Below are 21010 nucleotides of genomic sequence, written 5' to 3'. Positions count from 1 at the left end.
TTGGATGGAGAGTGTTTGTGAACAGCAGTCTTCAGCTCTTTCCACAGATTCTCCATTGGATTCAGGTCTGGACTTTGACTTGGCCATTCTAACACCTGGATACGTTTATTTTTCAACCATTCCATTGTAGATTTGGCTTTATGTTTTGGATCATTGTCCTGTTGGAAGATAAATCTCCGTCCCAGTCTCAGGTCTTGTGCAGATACCAACAAGTTTTCTTCCAGAATGTTCCTGTATTTGGCTGCATCCATCTTCCTGTCAATTTTAACCATCTTCCCTGTCCCTGCTGAAGAAAAGCAGGCCCAAACCATGATGCTGCCACCACCATGTTTGACAGTGGGGATGGTGTGTTCAGGGTGATGAGCTGTGTTGCTTTTACGCCAAACATATCGTTTTGCATTGTGGCCAAAAAGTTCCATTTTGGTTTCATCTGACCAGAGCACCTTCTTCCACATGTTTGGTGTGTCTCCCAGGTGGCTTGTGGCAAACTTTAAACGAGACTTTTTATGGATATCTTTGAGAAATGGCTTTCTTCTTGCCACTCTTCCATTAAAGGCCAGATTTGTGCAGTGTACGACATATTGTTGTCCTATGGACAGACTCTCCCACCTCAGCTGTAGATCTCTGCAGTTCATCCAGAGTGATCATGGGGCTCTTGGCTGCATCTCTGATCAGTGTTCTGCTTGTTTGAGAAGAAAGTTTGGAAGGACGGCCGGGTCTTGGTAGATTTGCAGTGGTCTGATGCTCCTTCCATTTCAATATGATGGCTTGCACAGTGCTCCTTGAGATGTTTAAAGCTTGAAAAATCTTTTTGTATCCAAATCCGGCTTGAAACTTCTCCACAACAGTATCTCGGACCTGCCTGGTGTGTTCCTTGGTTTTCATAATGCTCTCTGCACTTTAAACAGAACCCTGAGACTATCACAGAGCAGGTGCATTTATACGGAGACTTGATTACACACAGGTGGATTCTATTTATCATCATCGGTCATTTAGGACAACATTGGATCATTCAGAGATCCTCACTGAACTTCTGGAGTGAGTTTGCTGCACTGAAAGTAAAGGGGCCGAATAATATTGCACGCCCCCCTTTTCAGTTTTTTATTTGTTAAAAAAGTTTAAATTATCCAATGAATGTTGTTCCACTTCACGATTGTGTCCCACTTGTTGTTGATTCTTGACAAAAAAATCAAATTTCATATCTTTATGTTTGAAGCCTGAAATGTGGCGAAAGGTTGCAAGATTCAAGGGGGCTGAACACTTTTGCAAGGCACTGTACTTACTGTATATACACATACAGTTTATGTAATGTATATGGTGGAAAACAGACAAGACTGAAAAAGCAGTTTCTGCTCTTGCACTCCTCTTTAAAAGAAACTGCTGTATTTTAGGCCAAAAGAACTGTTGTGTTTGATAGAACAATATGTTTTCATGGCGCATGAAGCCCCCGAACTATTTTTAAATTGTCCGTTTTACCCTGAAAAGCCACGTTTACAGACATCGCACAACCGCTTTTGTTTCAACCCAGCCATAAAACAAAGGTAGTTAATTATATTTATTATTTCAAAATGTCTGTCGTTTTTAGCTTATAATCATTAATTGATATTTCATATTTCGTTAAAAAAAGTCACAGATATCTACTTCATAACTATCGCTTTATTTGTATTTTTTTGTTTTGTTTGTTACTGTCGCATTTTCTTCGATATGTTAGATGATAAATAATGGATCCAAACAAAGAAGAATTTATAAAAAACATTTAAAAGGGTAAATATATGAAAATGAAAATCTCAACCACTCCTCGATGTCTGCGATTTCTGCATCGCGACCCTTGTTATATGACCATGTTTCACCCATAAAATCCCCAAAAAATCCAGCTGTGGCCACTCACACCTGTGTCTTGACACTCGGTGATACATTCTACATGGAGTTTTTGGATCGAAACAAGGTAAGTACGCGATAATATCTTGTTAAAGTCATGGCGTCTGTAATTCTGCTCTCGCGTGCTCTCACCTCCAGACAGGGTTTTCCTGTTTAAAAAAAAAAAAAAAAGGTTTTTTGGGGGGTTTTTTTCAAAAATGCCCTCTTGTTCAAAATTTTTCTTCATCCAGAAAATTGAGATTTTAAGCTTTCCAATGATGTATGAGACATGCATATCGGACAATTTTGAAATTTGGCCAAATTATATGGATACATACACATGTGGGGCGGAAAACACAGACAAGACTGAAAAAACAGTTTCTGCTCTTGCACCCCTCTTTAAAATAAACTGCTGGATTTTATATTTAATTATATTTATTATTTAAAATGTCTCATTTTTAGCTTAGAATCATGAATTGATGTCTAATATTTTGTTTGAAAAAAACAAACAAAAAAAACGACTTTAAAAAACGATTCACTTGCATATATTTTAAACTTTCAAACAAATGACATCACAATGACAAAAATGGTGTCTTTAAAAAAGTCACGGATATCTACCTCATAACTATCGCTTAACTGTATTTTTTTTGTTACAGTTGCATTTTCTACCATATGTTAGATATTAAATAATCGATTCAAACAAAGAAAAAAAAAAGGAAAAAAAACGTTTAAAAGGGTAAATAAACAAAAAAGAAAATCTTGACCACTCCTTGATGTCTGCGATTTCTGCATCGCGACCCTTGTTATATTATATGACCATGTTTCACCCATAAAATCCCCCAAAAATCCAGCTGTGGCCACTCACAGCTGTGTCTTGACACTCGGTGATACATGCTACATCGAGTTTTTGGATCGAAACAAGGTAAGTACACGATAATATCTCGTTAAAGTCACGGCGTCTGTAATTCTGCTCTCGCGTGCCCTCACCTCCAGACAGGGTTTTCCAGTTTTAAAAAATTTGTTTTTTTGTTGTTGTTTACATATATATATATATATATATATATATATATATATATATATATATATATATGTATGTATACATACACATGTGGGGCGGAAAACACAGACAAGACTGAAAAAACAGTTTCTGCTCTTGCACCCCTCTTTAAAATAAACTGCTGTATTTTATATTTAATTATATTTATTATTTAAACTGTCTCATTTTTAGCTTAGAATCATGAATTGATGTCTAATATTTTGTTTGAAAAAATTGTATTTTTTTTGTTACTGTTGCATTTTCTACCATATGTTAGATATTAAATAATCGATCCAAACAAAGAAAAATTGAAAAGGAAAAAAAAAAACGTTTAAAAGGGTAAATAAACAAAAAAGAAAATCTTGACCACTCCTTGATGTCTGCGATTTCTGCATCGCGACCCTTGTTATATGACCATGTTTCACCCATAAAATCCCCCCAAAATCCAGCTGTGGCCACTCACAGCTGTGTCTTGACACTCGGTGATACATTCTACATGGAGTTTTTGGATCGAAACAAGGTAAGTACACGATATTATCTCGTTAAAGTCACGGCGTCTGTAATTCTGTTCTCGCGTGCCCTCACCTGCAGATAGGGTTTTCCGTTTAAAAAACTTTTTTTTAAAAAAATGCCCTCCTGTTCAAAATTGTTCTTTCCCCAGAAAATTGAAATTTTAAGCTTTCCAATTATGTATCACAGATGCATATCGGACAATTTTGAAAGTTGCCCAAATAGGGGGTCTCAGAGCGGAACTTAAAATTACCTGAGTGTTTTCCGCCAAATATATTTAAGTACTGTATAATGGAGACTTGGCATCCACAAACATGGACATGACTTTTTGTAGACCACAATTGTATTGCAATGTTAATGTTGTGGCCTACGTGACGCACAATGTGATGTCGACATATGCGGATCTTTATGCGTTGTTGTTTTTTGTTTTTTATTTAATTAAAAATAGTCGCTTGCCCTCAAAAAGTGTTCAAGTATTTAAAAGCTATCTCATTAGGTACAGCTGAACAATTGTACCACATTGAGATTACAGTTTAAATTTAATTGACAGCCTCAGGGCTCTTCAATTCCAAACAACAATTTCTATTATTACATCGTACATTCATTTGATGACTATATTCAGTTCTACGAAGAATGAAATGAGTAAGCATGACTTAGAAAAGGAACTGGTTTCGTTTTGGATAATAATCACCAGTCTCATTTGAGCTCTGCTATATTAATCTTAAATATACCTAATGTTGCCTTAACTGACAATGACGGGGTCTTACCTGGGGGAACGTTTTGCTCAGCCGTCAATCTTGGCCTTGCTCAAGCGCAGCTGTGAAGACCAAGAGAAGATGAGTCAGCAACCTCACGGGCCACAAGCTCAAACAAGATTACGGACAAGTTGAGCAAACAAAAAGGCAACGGATAATACAGTAGAAAATAATTGTTCTTTTTTTTGTTTGTTTTGTTATTTAAAGTGCCTATGACTGCAAAAAGCTTGCTTATTTCATATTTTCCGCTGTATTTTATGCTCCTGAATGAAATGGACCGCTTGGATGTGTGTGGAAGCAATTGATATATTTATTCAGTTTTTTAAACTGATCCTCTAACTTAAATATATGTAGGCTCTAATAAACCACAATTGTTCTCTTGTACTAAAATATGTTGTTAGAAACACATAAAATGTTAAATCAATGGCAATATTTTATAATATTTAGTACGTATTTTGACTGTTAGGTGGCGCCATGGTTTGCGGGCTCGCAGTGATGACGTCATTGGTATCTTGCGTGTTCAACAATTGCTTATTGCTGCCTAAACTTGCGAAGTAAAATGCCACGATGTGCTGCTTTTGGATGCAATTTCCAGTCAAATGGAAACAAGGGGAGTGAAGTGAGTGGTCGAGGTGGAATTATTATTTTTAGTGAATAAATGTGCATAAGTGGAAGCTTCTCCCCCTTTTTGGTCCCTGTATGCACGTATGCTACCCACCACGCGTTACAACTGGCGGCCGAACATTTTTCCTGGATCCTCAGTCAAGTAAGGGATCCGTCTATTTTCCGGATGACGGTCCCACCGCGTTTGCAATATTGGTTTCGGATCTGTCCATTTTTTTTGATTCGTCGGTCCCACAGCGACTTTTCGGATCAGTCTATTTTGTGGAATCGACGGCCTGATCGCAGCTGCAACATTACAATGGGATCGGTCTAATTCCTGGATCTTCGAGTGGGTTAAAAAACGCGGATTTGGATTACATTGCTATCTTTTTTGTTGACTATTCTTCGTGGGAGTTTTCCTCAAATCATACTAAATAATTAAAGCACTATGGCACGCTACAGTGACGACAGTGACTCTGACGTGGACCTGACAACAATGTTGGAGTTCGTCAGGGAACGCGTTTGCTACTGCTGAGCTCCCGAGTGAAGAGAGGTCAAGGTGGAAATATTATTTTTTGTGAATAAATGTGCATAAGTGGAAGCTTTTCCCCTTTTTGGTACTTTTATACACGTATCCTAGCTACCACGCGTTACAATGTACAAGACATGGATTACACAAGGTGTGCTCTTTGGCCTGTACTGTATGTAAAGCACACGACAGCTCTGGATGCTAACAATCTACATAATAATGTTGGGATAAGCTTGAAAACGCAATATGCTTACCTTGAATATCTGCTAATAAAACCGGAGTTCCAAACAGCATACACTTTCACTCCCAATCGGAGTTCCAAACAGCATACACTCTCGCATCACCAGTTTTGCCCAACTTTTGTCTTATCAGGTATTTGCTGCACGCATTTTTCCCTGAAGCTCATCTTGTGAACGACCGACAGTGCTGTCCTGCTCTTCACTTTTCAGATCTGGTTCAAATAGGAAGGGTAGAACTGACGACATGTTGGGAAAGCTAACGAGTAACACGCTGGAATTTCGGCAACGGGACCGGTGACGTCGCGCACTGCGACGTAACAAGAATGGCGACCTATCACTTAAAATAATTTTATAAACTTTATTAAAACAAAAACATTAAGAGGGGTTTTAATATCAAATTATTATAACTCATACAAACATTTATCTTTTAAGAATTATTTGTCTTAAAAATAGAGGATCCATTTAAATCCCGCGCCATGAAAATGAGCGACTTGCTGGATTGACGAGGATTCCGAATGTGACATCAGCGGGATAGTCGTTTTCAGTATACATCCAATACTACAGTATGCAGAACGACTGCGGATTCAGTTGATTTTGCAGATTAATTCGTTTATTTTTTTTGCATCACGCCAGCCAAATGTGCTGGAGAAACATTTTGCTGCACCAGGAGGAGGCGTATGAGCCTTTTTTGGTTTCAAAAAGTTCCTATGGTTCCCAAAGGTTCCTAAGTTCCCACCAGTGGATATTGGCCAAAACAACCCCTACTACTGTGGGACCATTAGATTTACCAGGAAGTGAGTAAACATCGTGTTTTGTATTATGTCAAATACTGGGATCATGGCACACGTTTTAATAAGGAAGTGGCTTGCATATTGTGGCCGGCGATCGGCGGCTTGTCGCCCCCACGGTCCTCTTTACGTGCCCGCCAAGAATGCGCTTTCCTCGGCTTGGCCACGAGCAGCTCTGTGCTCCGATGTTGGCTGAGAATGGGCCATTTTCGGCGTTCATTCTCGGCGACAAGCACTGCCAGCCCGTCGTGGCCCCAGTAGAACGGCGAGCTGTATTTTGCTCGCCCGGTCCTCTTCGCGTGCCCGCCGAGAATGCGCTTTCCTCGGCTTGGCCACACGCAGCTCTATGCTCAGAGGTCGGCCGTTTTTTTTCCACAGAGAATGGGCTATTTTCGGCGTTCATACCCGGCGATGAGCACTGCCAGCCCGCTGTTGTTTACGCTCTTTCCTCCGTGTCGCAAGCCGGGGCGGGCAGGGAAATGACAAAAGCCGGTGGCATAAAATATAGTTTGGGGGGTGCAAGAATTGGAAATTAGAATCGATAAAGAATCGACTCGTTCAGCAATATCGATAATGGAATCTGAATCATAAAAATCCTATCAGTTCCCATCCCTAATTAATTAATTCACTCCCAGCCATTTTGACCGGTGCAAACCACTTCGCTCCCGGCCGTTTTACAGGATTTTGACTGATTTTGCAAGGCCCACAGAAAATTCTGTTCTATTACTATATACACATGGAACCCACCAAAAGAAAGATTAGACTCTCTTCTTTCAGCAAGAAAGAAAGTTAATTTCATATCTTTTTCCATTCTTTAAAAATCAGCATTAGATATTACCTCAGTTTGAGCAATTTTCCAATTTCTGATGAAAAAACAGAGAAATTGAGCTTTTTGTGAAAGCATGCATTTCAAATAGAACTTTGACACAGCTATTTTTTGCTTTAGTTACATCCCAAACATCGAATGTTTTCCTTTTACAAAATAACAAACAACAAGACAAATAGAGCTTTTGATAGCAAAGTAACAATTTATTTACACATAACTAACTGAGAGATGACGCTGTTGTGGCTGCGACAGCCGGGGTAAACTTTTCCCTCATCGCCGCCTGTCTCATAAAGATGGATTTTTTTTTTTCAGTCTTTCTTTTGTGGTGACCACTGCCTTGTGGCAGAGTTCGCCTGGGGAAGTTGTGTTTCTGGGGGGGAACTGGTTTGGCCGTGCGTATTTCCGTGCGGGACACTGGAGGGTGCGGGGTACGCGAGTGGCCGAGCACGGCGGCGCGGGCTTTGCTCGGTGAGCAGCACGGACTCAACGGCATCGTCCGCTGCACTGGTGGTCCCGGTCGTTCTGCTCGGTCGTCCAGCGCCCAGCATCCAGGGCGTCCTCTTGGTCGTCGCACTTGGTCGTTTGTCGCCTGGCATCCCGGACGACCATTCGGTCGTCTTTCGCCGGCGCCCCGGCTGTGCGGCCTGGCCGTTCGTTCCGTTGACTCGGGTTGCGGGTCTTACCAAATGCGGTACTGCCCTCCAGAGGCCAGTTTTATTGCTTTAAAATGGATTTTCAGCATTGTGCTTTGGAGCTAAATTGAATCAGAACCCAGAGATGTCTCTTGTGAAAAAAAATGACCTTGAAACAATTAAAAATAGAACGTGTTTGGGAGCAAATGAGTTAACAGTGTTGGTGGGTCAAACGGTTTTGGCTGGGAAGAAACTCCATTGAAATAAATAAAAATGAAATATTAATGATGATCAATGAAGTATTTTCGTCCATGAGACAAAAATGAAAAGGGCTTTCAAAAATGACACTGCTGCACGGATCATTCAAATTCCCACAAAAACCTGAAGTAAACAAATCGCCTATTACTCAGAGTTACACCTAAGTTAACTCTAACACATTCATTCAGAGCTCGCCTTGATGAAAAAGCAATGAGTCACAATGAATAGCTGCGATTGCAAGGAGCAGATAAGAAATCATTCGAGGTGGCACACGGGAGAACAAAGTCCGAGATATTTCCAGCGTTTAAAGAAAACAAGGTGAGCCTTCACAAAAGTTCAGGTACTTTCCACTTCTGCTGGGAAATTGAAATGAGTTTGTCACTTGTTTATCACTTGTAGACGTCCAATCCATTTGGAGTTCGTTCATTCGCTGCCACCCTGCCACGCCTGGTTTTATTTCTTGAAGGCTTTAATGCTTTGGATTTGATCAGTTTTATTGTTTTATTTGCCGTTTTGACTTTTATCATGATGCGTGTTTTTTGTTTTCATGTTGCTCTCAATGTCATTATATAACACTTTCCTGCCTTTTATTTATTATGAACTACAGTGGGGCAAATAAGTATTTAGTCAACCACTAATTGTGCAAGTTCTCCCACTTGAAAATATTACAGGCCTGTAATTGTCAACATGGGTAAACCTCAACCATGAGAGACATAATGTGGGGAAAAAAAACAGAAAATCACATTGTTTGATTTTTAAAGAATTTATTTGCAAATCATGGTGGAAAACAAGTATTTGGTCTATACCTAAAGTTCATCTCAATACTTTGTTATGTACCCTTTGTTGGCAATAACGGAGGCCAAACGTTTTCTGTAACTCTTCACAAGCTTTTCACACACTGTTGCTGGTATTTTGGCCCATTCCTCCATGCAGATCTCCTCTAGAGCAGTGATGTTTTGGGACAGTCGTCAGGCAACACGGACTTTCAACTCCCTCCGCAGATTTTCTATGGGGTTGAAACATGGAGACTGGCCAGGCCACTCCAGGACCTTTGTTGCCCTGGCTGTGTGTTTGGGATCATTGTCATGCTGAAAGACCCAGCCACGTCTCATCTTCAATGCCCTTGCTGACGGAAGGAGATTTTCACTCAAAATCTCTCGATACATGGCCCCATTCATTCTTTCCTTTACACAGATCAATCGTCTTGGTCAATTTGCAGAAAAACAGCCCCAAAGCATGAGGTTTCCACCCCCATGCTTCACAGTGGGTATGGTGCAATTCAGTATTCTTTTCCCTCCAAACAAGAGAACCTGTGTTTCTACCAAAAAAGTCTATTTTGGTTTCATCTGACCATAACACATTCTCCCAGTCCTCTTCTGGATCATCCAAATGCTCTCTCGTGAACCGCAGACGGGCCTGGACGTTTACTTTCTTCAGCAGGGGGACACGTCTGGCAGTGCAGGATTTGAGTCCCTGGCGGCGATTTGTGTTACTGATAGTAGCCTTTGTTACGGTGGTCCCAGCTCTCTGTAGGTCTTTCACTAGGTCCCCCGGTGTGGTTCTGGGATTTTTGCTCCCCATTCTTGTTATCATTTTGACGCCACGGGGTGAGGCAGGAGTTGAAAGTCCGTGTTGCCCAATGACAGCCCCAAAACATCAATGCTCTAGAGGAGATCTGCATGAAGGAATGGGCCAAAATACCAGCAACAGTGTGTGAAAAGCTTGTGAAGAGAGAGAAAACGTTTGGCCTCCGTTATTGCCAACAAAAGGTGCATAACAAAGTATTGAGATGAACTTTTGGTATTGATCAAATACTTATTTTCCACTCTATTTTGGAAATAAGTTATTTAAAAATCAAACAATGTGATTTTCTGTTTTTTTTCCCCACATTCTGTCTCTCATGGTTGAGGTTTACCAATGTTGACAATTACAGGCCTCTCTAATCTTTTCAGGAGGGAGAACTTGCACAATTAGTGGTTGACTAAATACTTATTTGCCCCACTGTATATCGTTGTAAAGCACTTTGTGGACCTTTGGGGTTTTTGTAAAAGGCTATAAGAAATACATTTGATTTGATTTGATTTGAGTTGAAATGCGTTCCCTGTCGGATTAAAAACAAATGCAAATGAACAAAGGTGATTTATCCCCATTGCAAGTTGTTTTTACAAGCTGTCAAACCTTCAGACTGCGTCTTACTGGAAAGCTTTCGTGCACGCGGCGAAACGGGCGTGTGGCTTAGCGGTCGGCGAGGTTCGCTCAGATCCATCTGTTTTACGTCACCAGTTAAACGGGTGTGACCGGCGTGACGCATCACCCCCTGGAAGATGTCTTTGGTATTCTTTTCTTTTCTACCGTAAGCATCAAAACGCAGATGAAGGAACAGATGTTCCACTTTGATGCCACCACAATGGACTTGTTAAGTCATTAAAAAGCAATGACAGATTATTTGCAGAATATTTCATGTAATAAAGTGTTTCTTTGTGGGTGGAAAAGGAAAACATTTAACTCAATGTCTGATCCATTGAACTAGAATGATCACTGTCAGCCCATTCAAAGCATAATGGATTGGACGTCTATTGCCGTCAATGGCAGAAATGAGTGTCGGGATGTACTTGATATGTTTATGTCTTATGTTTTAAGCAAATGAAGTCATACATTTCCATTCTAAACCTGCAATTTTGTGGTAAAAGTGTGAACGTGAAATTTACCGCATGAACCTAAGCACTTTCTCACGGCAACAGACATTCACGTTAGGCTTCCCCTAGGGGCATGCAAACAAATCATCAGATTAAATGAACTAGCCAGAGGTGGTTAGAATTAGTGCTGCAACGATTAATCGATTAACTCGAGTATTTGATTAGAAAAAAAAATTATTCGAATTCAATTTTGCTGCTTCAGCTGCAGTATTCGCTTAATTAAAGTGGCGTTGTAATGGTTTATTTTGAAAGTGTTTGCATTTCGTTTTATTGATTTGGGTGGATACACTGCTTTCTAGTCTGCCTCATTTCACATGGCTGAATCCAGATGCTTACTGTTAAGACCAACATAAGCTAAGTTTTTGTTTGAGCTAATGTTTTTTTTTTTTTAATGCATTCGTAATTTAGTTTATAGATATATTTAGCCTAATATTGTGGGAATATGTGTCTGAATTATTTGTTAAGAGCTTTGTAAAAAATTTAGCATTCTATTCCTCATTTATTTATTTTTTTTATATCATTTGAGGCTCAGCTCACGTGATTTAATTTTTCATGTTCCTTATCCGATTACTCGATTATTCTAACTAATGGCTTATCGATTAATCGACTGCTAAAATAATCGATTGCTGCTGCCCTAGTTAGAGTAGCCAAAAATCTTACTCAAGAAAGAGTTGTGTTACTTAAAAAAATAGAAAATCACTTTGTATGATTTTTAAAGAATTTATTTGCAAATCGTGGTGGAAAATAAGTATTTAGGGCCGGTGTTGCCCAACGACAGCCCCAAAACATCACTGCTCTAGAGGAGATCTGCATGGAGGAATGGGCCAAAATACCAGCAACAGTGTGTGAAAAGCTTGTGAAGAGTTACAGAAAACATTTTGCCTCTGTTATTGCCAACAAAGAGTACATAACAAAGTATTGAGATGAACTTTTGGTATTGACCAAATACTTATTTTCCACCATGATTTGCATATAAATTCTTTAAAAATCAAACAATGTGATTTTCTGTTTTTTTTTTCCCCCCACATTATGTCTCTCATGGTTGAGGTTTACCCATGTTGACAATTGCAGGCCTCTCTAATATTTTCAAGTGGGAGAACTTGCACAATTAGTGGTTGACTAAATACTTATTTGCCCCACTGTACATTGAAAAAACCTAATAGGAAAGGCAATTTTGGAAAATTCAAGCGGGCGCCGTTGAGCCATTTTCTTACGGTTTTTGGCCAAGGTCGCAAAATTATCCAAATTTACGCCAAGCCACATGTATGGGCAAAGATTTCGAGCATGTGAAGGCCTCATAATTGGCCGATTTCATTTGCCCTGAAGAAAGAAAATTAACAATAATCATCCTTTGTATTACAATAGGGCTCTCGCGCCAGTTGGTGCTCGGGCACGAATAATTGAATTCCGGCGAGGGAAAAAAAAAAATCTAAAGAAAGGAAGCATCATTCGTCCAAAGAGCATGAGTGCCCACAAGTGGAGAAAATACCCTGATTTTCGGACTATAAGCCGCTACTTTTTCCCCCTCATTTTAAATCCTGCGGCTTATAGTCCAGTGCGGCTTATTTGATGATTTATTTGGGTTAATAGGTAAAACTTTATTTGACAGCGGCATCATAAGACTGTCATAAGAACGTCATAATTATGACATGACACTATCATGGGCATTACTGAATGCTTATGACAGATATCAATATGTGTCATGTGGCATATTATGTCACTAACTCCATTTATGTAGTGTCATCCAGCAAATTATCTCACTTTTGAATGGACATAAATGGAGTTAGTGACATAATATGCCACATGACACATATTGATATCTGTCATAAGCATTCAGTAATGCCCATGATAGTGTCATGTCATAATTATGACAGTATTATGGCACCACTATCCAAGAAAATGTTACCAAATACAATAGCTAGCAATTAATGACACAACTGGAACAGTAACTGAAGAAATAATAGCATACCAAATACAATAGCTAGCAATTAATGACACAACTGGAACAGTCACTGAAGAAATAATAGCATAGAACATGAATTTTGATTTATTTACATCTGTAGTGCCGCAATGCATGCTAGGAGGAATGTTGGATGACAACAGTGTTGAAAGCAGGTGGCAGAAGAGGTTGACTGTCTCCCCCAAGGGAGCAGTGATGGCCAAATGAAGATTTTTGAAACAATAAGGCTTTGCAGCCAATTGGTTCAAAGCTTCATGGTGGTTCATTTGGTTTCATGACAGTCTTACAATGCCTTTGTCAAATGAAGTGTTACCAGTTAATATCTTTTGGTGTAAATATCCCATAATACAATGAGGACAACTGCGGCTTATAGTCTAGTGCGGCTTATCTATGAACAAATGCCGTTTTCATTAGGGCTGTCAAAATTATCGCGTTAACGCGCGGTAATTAATTTTTTTAATTCATCACGTTAAAATATTTGATGCAATTAACGCACATGTCCCGCTCAGAAAGTATTCTGCCTTTTGGTAAGTTTTACAGCAAGACATTTTGTACTGTCCAACAGCGAACTCTTGTGGTCGCTTTGCGACATGGTTTATTGTTTTCTTTCCAGTTCATTATGGCTGCATGACGTCTCGGGCTGATAATGTTGTGCTTATATGATCCTTGGACAAGATTTTTCCGTAAGTATGGTTGTTGTAAAGAATGTACATATTATGTTAGTAAGCGAAATGTTATATTTTTTGTATGAGACGCTTTTTGTTTATGTTTAGTTAACCTGTATAGCGTGCTAAGCTAACGTTGTTGCTAATGCAATGCTTGTGTACTTTTTTTCTGCAGTTTTACGACGGTCTAAAGAGGACAATGGTTTGAGGCCATTTTGTTAATAAATCAGATGAAAAAGGAAGAAGTCTAATTATTAAGGCATCGTTCACTAGCTGTCTAGCTTTGGAAAAAGTAGACGCTTCGGAGTGAGGACAGCATAGACAGATTTAAATGACAGTAGAGTGAAATGCCCACTACAGTCCTTATGTTAAATGTATATATCCATCTTGTGTCTTATCTTTCCATTCCAACAATTTATTTTACAGAATATATATAAATAATTTACAGAAAAATATGGCATATTTTATAGATGGTTTGAATTGCGATTAATTGCGATTAATTAATTTTAAAGCTGTAATTAACTCGATTAAAAATGTTAATCGTTTGACAGCCTTAGTTTTCATGTCAAATTTGGTGCCTGGCGGCTTATAGTCAGGTGTGCCTTATAGTCCAGAAATTACGGTAGTTCCCAGTTTGAATAGTTGAATAGTGAATAATTCCATCACAGTTCCTACTATGAAATACAAGACTGATATATACATTCAACATACTGTACATACGTACTGTATTTGTTTATTATAAACAACAAGCAAGATGGCATTAACATTAACATTCTGTTAAAGCGATCCATGGATAGAAAGACTTGTAGTTCTTAAAAAATAAATGTTAGTACAAGTTATGGAAATTTTAAATTAGAACCCCTCTTAATGTTTTCGTTTTATTAAAATTTGGGAAATTTTCAATCAAAAAGTAAACTAGTAGCTTGCCATTGTTGATGTCATTACACCATGCTCACTCCCCAAACCCATAAAATCATTTGGACCCAAGCGCCAGCAGAGGGCGCCAAACAACAAAAAACAAGTAACAGGTAACAAGTGGACATTACACTGCTGTCCTTTTAATCTGAGCGGGGCATGTGTGTTAATTGCGTCAAATATTTTAATGTGATTAATTTAAAAAATGAATTACCGCCCGTTAACGCGATAATTTTGACAGCCCTAATTTTATTTATATATATATATATATATGCATATATGTGCACATATATACACATACGCACATACAGTATATGCATATCTACGCACATATACACACACACACACACACCCCTATGCATATAAATCTATATAACTCTTTGCATGCCATTGACAACAGTAGGCGTCCAATTCATTAAAACTGGAAGCGCGTTTCAGTACCATTGACGGCGCAAGACGTCCAATCCATTTTGACCGGCAGGGGGCGAATGAACGAACGTTCAATGACAGCTAATGAGTTAAAATAAAAATCAAATTGGAGAACTTAATTTTGTGGTGAAAATTCCAGATAAATTGCTCCTGTTTATTTAACTGATTTTACTATCTGGCTACATTCCGAGCATTTGTAACGAACAACCACTCCTCTTTCTTGCCAGCAATGCCCGAGTGAGTCACTTATAATCCTCCAATAATCAAACGTCAGCTCTTCAAAGACATTCCACAACAAATTCAAGATCAAGAGGAGTCAACCAGGTCATCTCCAACAGGAAACAACCAAATTGTTATATCACCAGTGTTTGTATTTCCTCACCCAGATTTGAAAATGTCCAAAATAAAAACGTGAAAGGGGACTTTACAGTCAGGGAAATACTTCTGTTCCTTTTTTTCTTATATCAGAAAAAACCCAAGAAACACATCAAATATGAATCTATATGCGAGTGTGAGAAAACACGTGCTTTTGAGACATGCCCGGGCGTATTCTCACACAATGTGCACACATGTGCGTGTACAGTATATGGGGTAAGGAGGGCAGTGAAGTCCAAATATTGTGCAACTTTGTGCCACTACGTTGTCGTTAGAAAGGGGAAAAAAAACTATTGAGTCATTTTTGTTTGTCTAAATCATTTGTGTGCGTGTGTGTGCTTTGCAGTCCCCTGGGAACTGCTACTTTAACAAACGCTAAGGATTACAGCTCCAGTAAACCTGTGGCTTCTCGTGCATTTTCAACCAAGGCTTCCTGAGACTTTTTTGTGGGTCAAATAATGATAAACATGGTGATTAAATTTTATGGTGGAAATGAATATTCGAGTTTGTTTCAGAAGGACCACTGAAAATGTCTAAAATGACCTAAAATGGCTGCTTCAAATCAAACATCCTTTTGGTTTTAAAACGGGGATCCTTGAGAAATTTTTGTGGCTCTACTTATGATAGACATACAGTAGGTGTCAAATTTCATGTTACTGAATCGAACTGACAATAGTGGCTGAATTTTCAAAAGTATTGGAGTTTGAGTAAGACCTCATTGGCAAAATGACCCTGAAGATTATGCTTTACAGAAAACTTCCTGTTGGTTTGACAACATGGCTTCCTGAGACTTTTTTGTGGGTATACTCGTAATAGACATGACTACCAAATTTCATGTTGCCAAGCTGAACTGGCTTCAGGGGCTGAATTTTCAAAAGTATTGTCGTTTGTTTTTCTGAAAAGATACAAAATGACCTCAAAATGGCCACTTCAAAGAAAACCTCCTGTTGGTTTTACAACATGGCTTCTTGAGATTTTTTTTGTGGGTTTATTCATGATAGACATGACTACCATATTTCATGGCGGCAAGTTGAACTGGCTTAAGGGGCGGAATTTTCAAAAGTATTGTCGTTTGTTTGAATAGGACCTCTGAAAACATACAAAATGACCTTAAATGGCCACTTTATAGAAAACCTCCTGTTAGTTTTACAACATGGCCTCTTGAGACTTTTTTGTGGGTCTACACATGATAAACATGACTACCATATTCCATGGTGGCAAGTTGAACTGACCTCAGGGGCTGAATTTTCAAAAGTATTGTAGTTTGTTTGAGTAGGACCCCTGTAAATAAGCAAAATTACCCTAAAACTGATGCTTTACAGCAAACTCCCTGTTAGTTTTACAACATGGCTTCTTGAGACTTTTTTGTGGGTCTACCTCTGATAGACATGAATACCAAATTTCATGTCGCCAAGTTGAACTGGCTTCAGGGGCTAAATTTTCAAAAGTATTGGAGTTTGAGTAGGACCCCTGCAAATAAGCAAAATGACCCTAAAACTGATGCTTTACAGCAAACTCCCTGTTAGTTTTACAACATGGCTTCTTGAGACTTTTTTGTAGGTCTACCCCTGATAGACATGACTACCAAATTTCATGTTGCCAAGTTGAACTGGCTTCAGGGGCTGAATTTTCAAAAATATTGTCATTTGTTTGAGTAGGACCTCTGCATATATACAAAATTACCGTAAAATGGCCGCTTCCTAGAAAACCACCTGTTGGTTTTACAACATGGCTTCTTGAGACTTTTTTGTGGGTCTACTCATGATAAACATGACTACTAAATTTCATGTTGCCAAGTTGAACTGGCTTCAGGGGCTGAATTTTCAAAAATATTGTAGTTTGTTTGAATAGGACCTCTGAAAATATACATAATGACCTTAAAATGGCCACTTCATAGAAAACCACCTGTTGGTTTTACAACATGGCTTCTTGAGACTTTTTTGTGGGTCTACTCATGATCAACATGACTACCATATTTCATGGTGGAAAGCTGAACTGGCTTCAGGGGCTGAATTTTCAAAAGTATTGTCGTTTGTTTGAGTAGGACCTCTGAAAATATACATAATGACCTTAAAATGGCCGCTTCATAGAAAACCTCCTGTTGGTTTTACAACATGGCTTCTTGAGACTTTTTTGTGGGTCTACTCATGATAAACATGACTACCATATTCCATGGTGGCAAGTTGAACTGACTTCAGGGGCTGAATTTTCAAAAGTATTGTGTAGTTTGTTTAACTAGGTCGCCTGACAATACACAAAATGACCCTAAAATGTCCGCTTCATAGAAAACCCCCTGTTGGTTTTACAACATGGCTTCTTGAGACTTTTTTGTGGGTCTACCCGTGATAGACATGACTACCAAATTTCATGTTGCCAAGTTGAACTGGCTTCAGGGGCTGAATTTTCAAATGTATTGTCGTTTGTTTGAGTGAGACCTCTGAAAATTTATAAAATGACCGTAAAATGGCCGCTTAATAGGAAACCTCCTGTAGGTTTTACAACATGGCTTTTTGAGACATTTTTGTGGGTCAACTCGTAATAGACATGACTATCAAATTTCATCTTGCCAAGTTCAACTGGGTTCAGGGGCTGAATTTTCAAAAGTATTGTCGTTTGTTTGAGTAGGACCTCTGAAAATATACATAATGACCTTAAAATGGCCACTTCATAAAAAAACACCTGTTGGTTTTACAACATGGCTTCTTGAGACTTTTTTGTGGGTCTACTCATGATAAACATGACTACCAAATTTCATGGTGGCAAGTTGAACTGGCTTAAGGGGCTGAATTTTCAAAAGTATTGTAGTTTGTTTGAGTAGGAACTCTGAAAATATACAAAATGACCGTAAAATGGCTCAGTCAGAAAAACCCTCCGGTTGGTCTTACAATATGGTTTCTTGAGACTTTTTTTGTGGGTCTACCCGTGATAGACATGACTACTAAATTTCATGTTGCCAAGTTGAACTGGCTTCAGGGGCTGAATTTTCAAAAGCATTGGAGTTTGTTTGAGTGGGACCTCTGAAAACATACAAAATTACCTTAAAATGGCCACTTCATAGAAAACCTCCTGTTGGGTTTTACAACATGGCTTCTTGAGACTTTTTTGTGGGTCTACTTGTTATAGACATGACTACCAAATTTCACGTTGCCAAACGGAACTGGCTTCAGGGGCTGAATTTTTAAATGTATTGTAGTTTGTCTGAGTACAGCGTCTGAAAATATACAAAATGACCCGAAAATAGCCGCTTCATAGAAAACCTCCTGCTGGTTTTACAACATGGCTTCTTGAGACTTTTTTGTTGGTATACTCGTAATTGACATGACTACCAAATTTCATGTTGCCAAGTACAACTAGCTTCAGGGGCTGAATTTTCAAAAGTATTGGAGTTTGAGTAGGAACTCTGTAAATATGCAAAATGACCCTAAAATTGATGCTTTACAGCAAACGTCCTGTTGGTTTTACTACAGAGCTTCTTGAATCTTTTTCGCGGGTCCACTCACAATAGACGAAACTATTAAATTTTATGTTGCCAAGTTGAACTGGCTTCAGGGGCTGAATTTTCAAAGTATTGGAGTTTGTCTGAGTAGGACCTCTGAAAGTATACAAAATGACCCTAAAATGGCCCCTTCATAAAAAACCTCAAGTTGGTTTTACAACATGGCTTCATGAGACTTTTTTGTGGATCTACTCATGAGAGACATGACTACCATATTTCATGGTGGCAATTTGAACTGGCGTCAGGGGCTGAATTTTTTAAAAGTATCAGAGTTTGTTCGCGAAAGGTCTGTTAAAGTATACAGAATGACCCTAAAATGGCCGCTTCATAGAAAACATGGCTTCTTGACACATTTTCGTGGGTCAAATAATGATTGACATGACTACCAAATTTCATGTTGTCAAGTTGAACTGGCTTTAGGGGCTGAATTTTCAAAAAGTATTGTCGTTTGTTTGAGTACGACCTCTGAAAATATACAAAATGACCGTAAAATTGCCACTTCAGAGAAATCCTCCTGTTGGTTTTACAATATGGCTTCTTGAGACTTTTTTTGCGGGTCTACTCATGATAGACATGACCATATTTCATGGTGACTGGCTTCATAGGCTGAATCTTAAAGAATATTGAAGATTGTTTGAGTAGGACCCCTAAAAATATACAAAATTACCTTAAAATAGCTGCTTCACAAAAAAACTGTCGGTTTTGCAGCATGCCTTCTTGAGACTTTTTGTGTAGCTTGTTAGCAGAAGTAGCGAAATTTAGCAGGCTTATTAAGTATTTTAAATAATATTCTACTATGATTAGCATTTTAATAGGCGTAGTGGTCAAAAGGCTGTATAAAATGAATCTACTTTAAAGTCATCCTCTACCTTAAATACATGTAGGCTCTAATAAACCACAATTGTTCTCTTGTACTAAAATATATTGTTAGAAACACATAAAATGTTAAATCAATGGCAATATTTTATAATATTTAGAACACATTTTGACCGATAGTTGGCGCCATGTTTTGTGGGCTCGCAGTGATGACGTAAAGGGGATCTTTCCAAATGTGTAGTTTATTGACCCCACTCACATGACGTCACAACCACGCCTCCGCACCATATTGTCCGTCAGCTCGTCGTGTTCACGCATTACCGCTACGTAAATTCCTCCTATTATGGCGTGTTTTTCTGCTCGTTAACATTAATAATCAAAATGGTGAAGGCGTGTGTGGTGGTTGGTTGCAGTAACAGAGAAGATAGACGGAGAGACTTGAAGTTCTACCGTATTCCGAGAGACCTGGAGAGGAGAGCGAGATGGACTGCTGCAATTCGACGAGTAAACTGGGCACCAAACGATCAACACAGATTATGTAGTAGTCATTTTATATCTGGTAAGATGCATTTAATACAGTGCCTTGCAAAAGTATTCAGCCCCCTTGAATCTTGCAACCTTTCGCCACATTTCAGGCTTCAAACATAAAGATATGAAATTTAATTTTTTTGTCAAGAATCAACAACAAGTGGGACACAATCGTGAAGTGGAACAAAATTTATTGGATAATTTAAACTTTTTTTAACAAATAAAAAACTGAAAAGTGGAGCGTGCAATATTATTCGTCCCCTTTACTTTCAGTGCAGCAAACTCACTCCAGAAGTTCAGTGAGGATCTCTGAATGATCCAATGCTGTCCTAAATGGCCGATGATGATAAATAGAATCCACCTTTGTGTAAACAAGTCTCCGTATAAATGCACCTGCTCTGTGATAGTCTCAGGGTTCTGTTTAAAGTGCAGAGAGCATTATGAAAACCAAGGAACACACCAGGTAGGTCCGAGATACTGTTGTGGAGAAGTCTAAAGCCGGATTTGGATACAAAAAGATTTCCCAAGCTTTAAACATCTCAAGGAGCACTGTGCAAGCCATCATATTGAAATGGAAGGAGCATCAGACCACTGCAAATCTACCAAGACCCGGCCGTCCTTCCAAACAAGGAGATGCAGCCAAGAGGCACATGATCACTCTGGATGAACTGCAGAGATCTACAGCTGAGGTGGGAGAGTCTGTCCATAGGACAACAATCAGTCGTACACTGCACAAATCTGGCCTTTATGGAAGAGTGGCAAGAAGAAAGCCATTTCTCAAAGACATCCATAAAAAGTCTTGTTTAAAGTTTGCCACAAGCCACCTGGGAGACACACCAAACATGTGGAAGAAGGTTCTCTGGTCAGATGAAACCAAAATTGAACTTTTTGGCCACAATGCAAAACAATATGTTTGGCGTAAAAGCAACACAGCTCATCACCCTGAACACACCATCCCCACTGTCAAACATGGTGGTGGCAGCATCATGGTTTGGGCCTGCTTTTCTTCAGCAGGGACAGGGAAGATGGTTAAAATTGACGGGAAGATGGATGCAGCCAAATACAGGAACATTCTGGAAGAAAACCTGTTGGTATCT

At 39.0% G+C, this 21010-nt stretch overlaps 1 protein-coding gene across 1 annotated transcript in view; it reads right to left on the bottom strand.

Annotated features, from left to right (window-relative positions):
- LOC130923394 (uncharacterized) overlaps nt 1-21010 on the bottom strand; it is a 147212-nt gene that overhangs the window by 9374 nt on the left and 116828 nt on the right. Inside the window, exon 4 of the transcript XR_009064699.1 lies at nt 4171-4220. The gene's annotated coding sequence lies outside the window, so the exon portion shown is untranslated. The remainder of the gene's footprint in view (nt 1-4170; nt 4221-21010) is intronic.

Source organism: Corythoichthys intestinalis, chromosome 10 (genome assembly GCF_030265065.1).
Source record: "Corythoichthys intestinalis isolate RoL2023-P3 chromosome 10, ASM3026506v1, whole genome shotgun sequence".
Taxonomy (NCBI): Eukaryota; Metazoa; Chordata; class Actinopteri; order Syngnathiformes; family Syngnathidae; genus Corythoichthys; species Corythoichthys intestinalis.
Note: the sequence above shows the minus strand (reverse complement) of the source record. Positions and strands in the feature narration are given on the sequence as shown.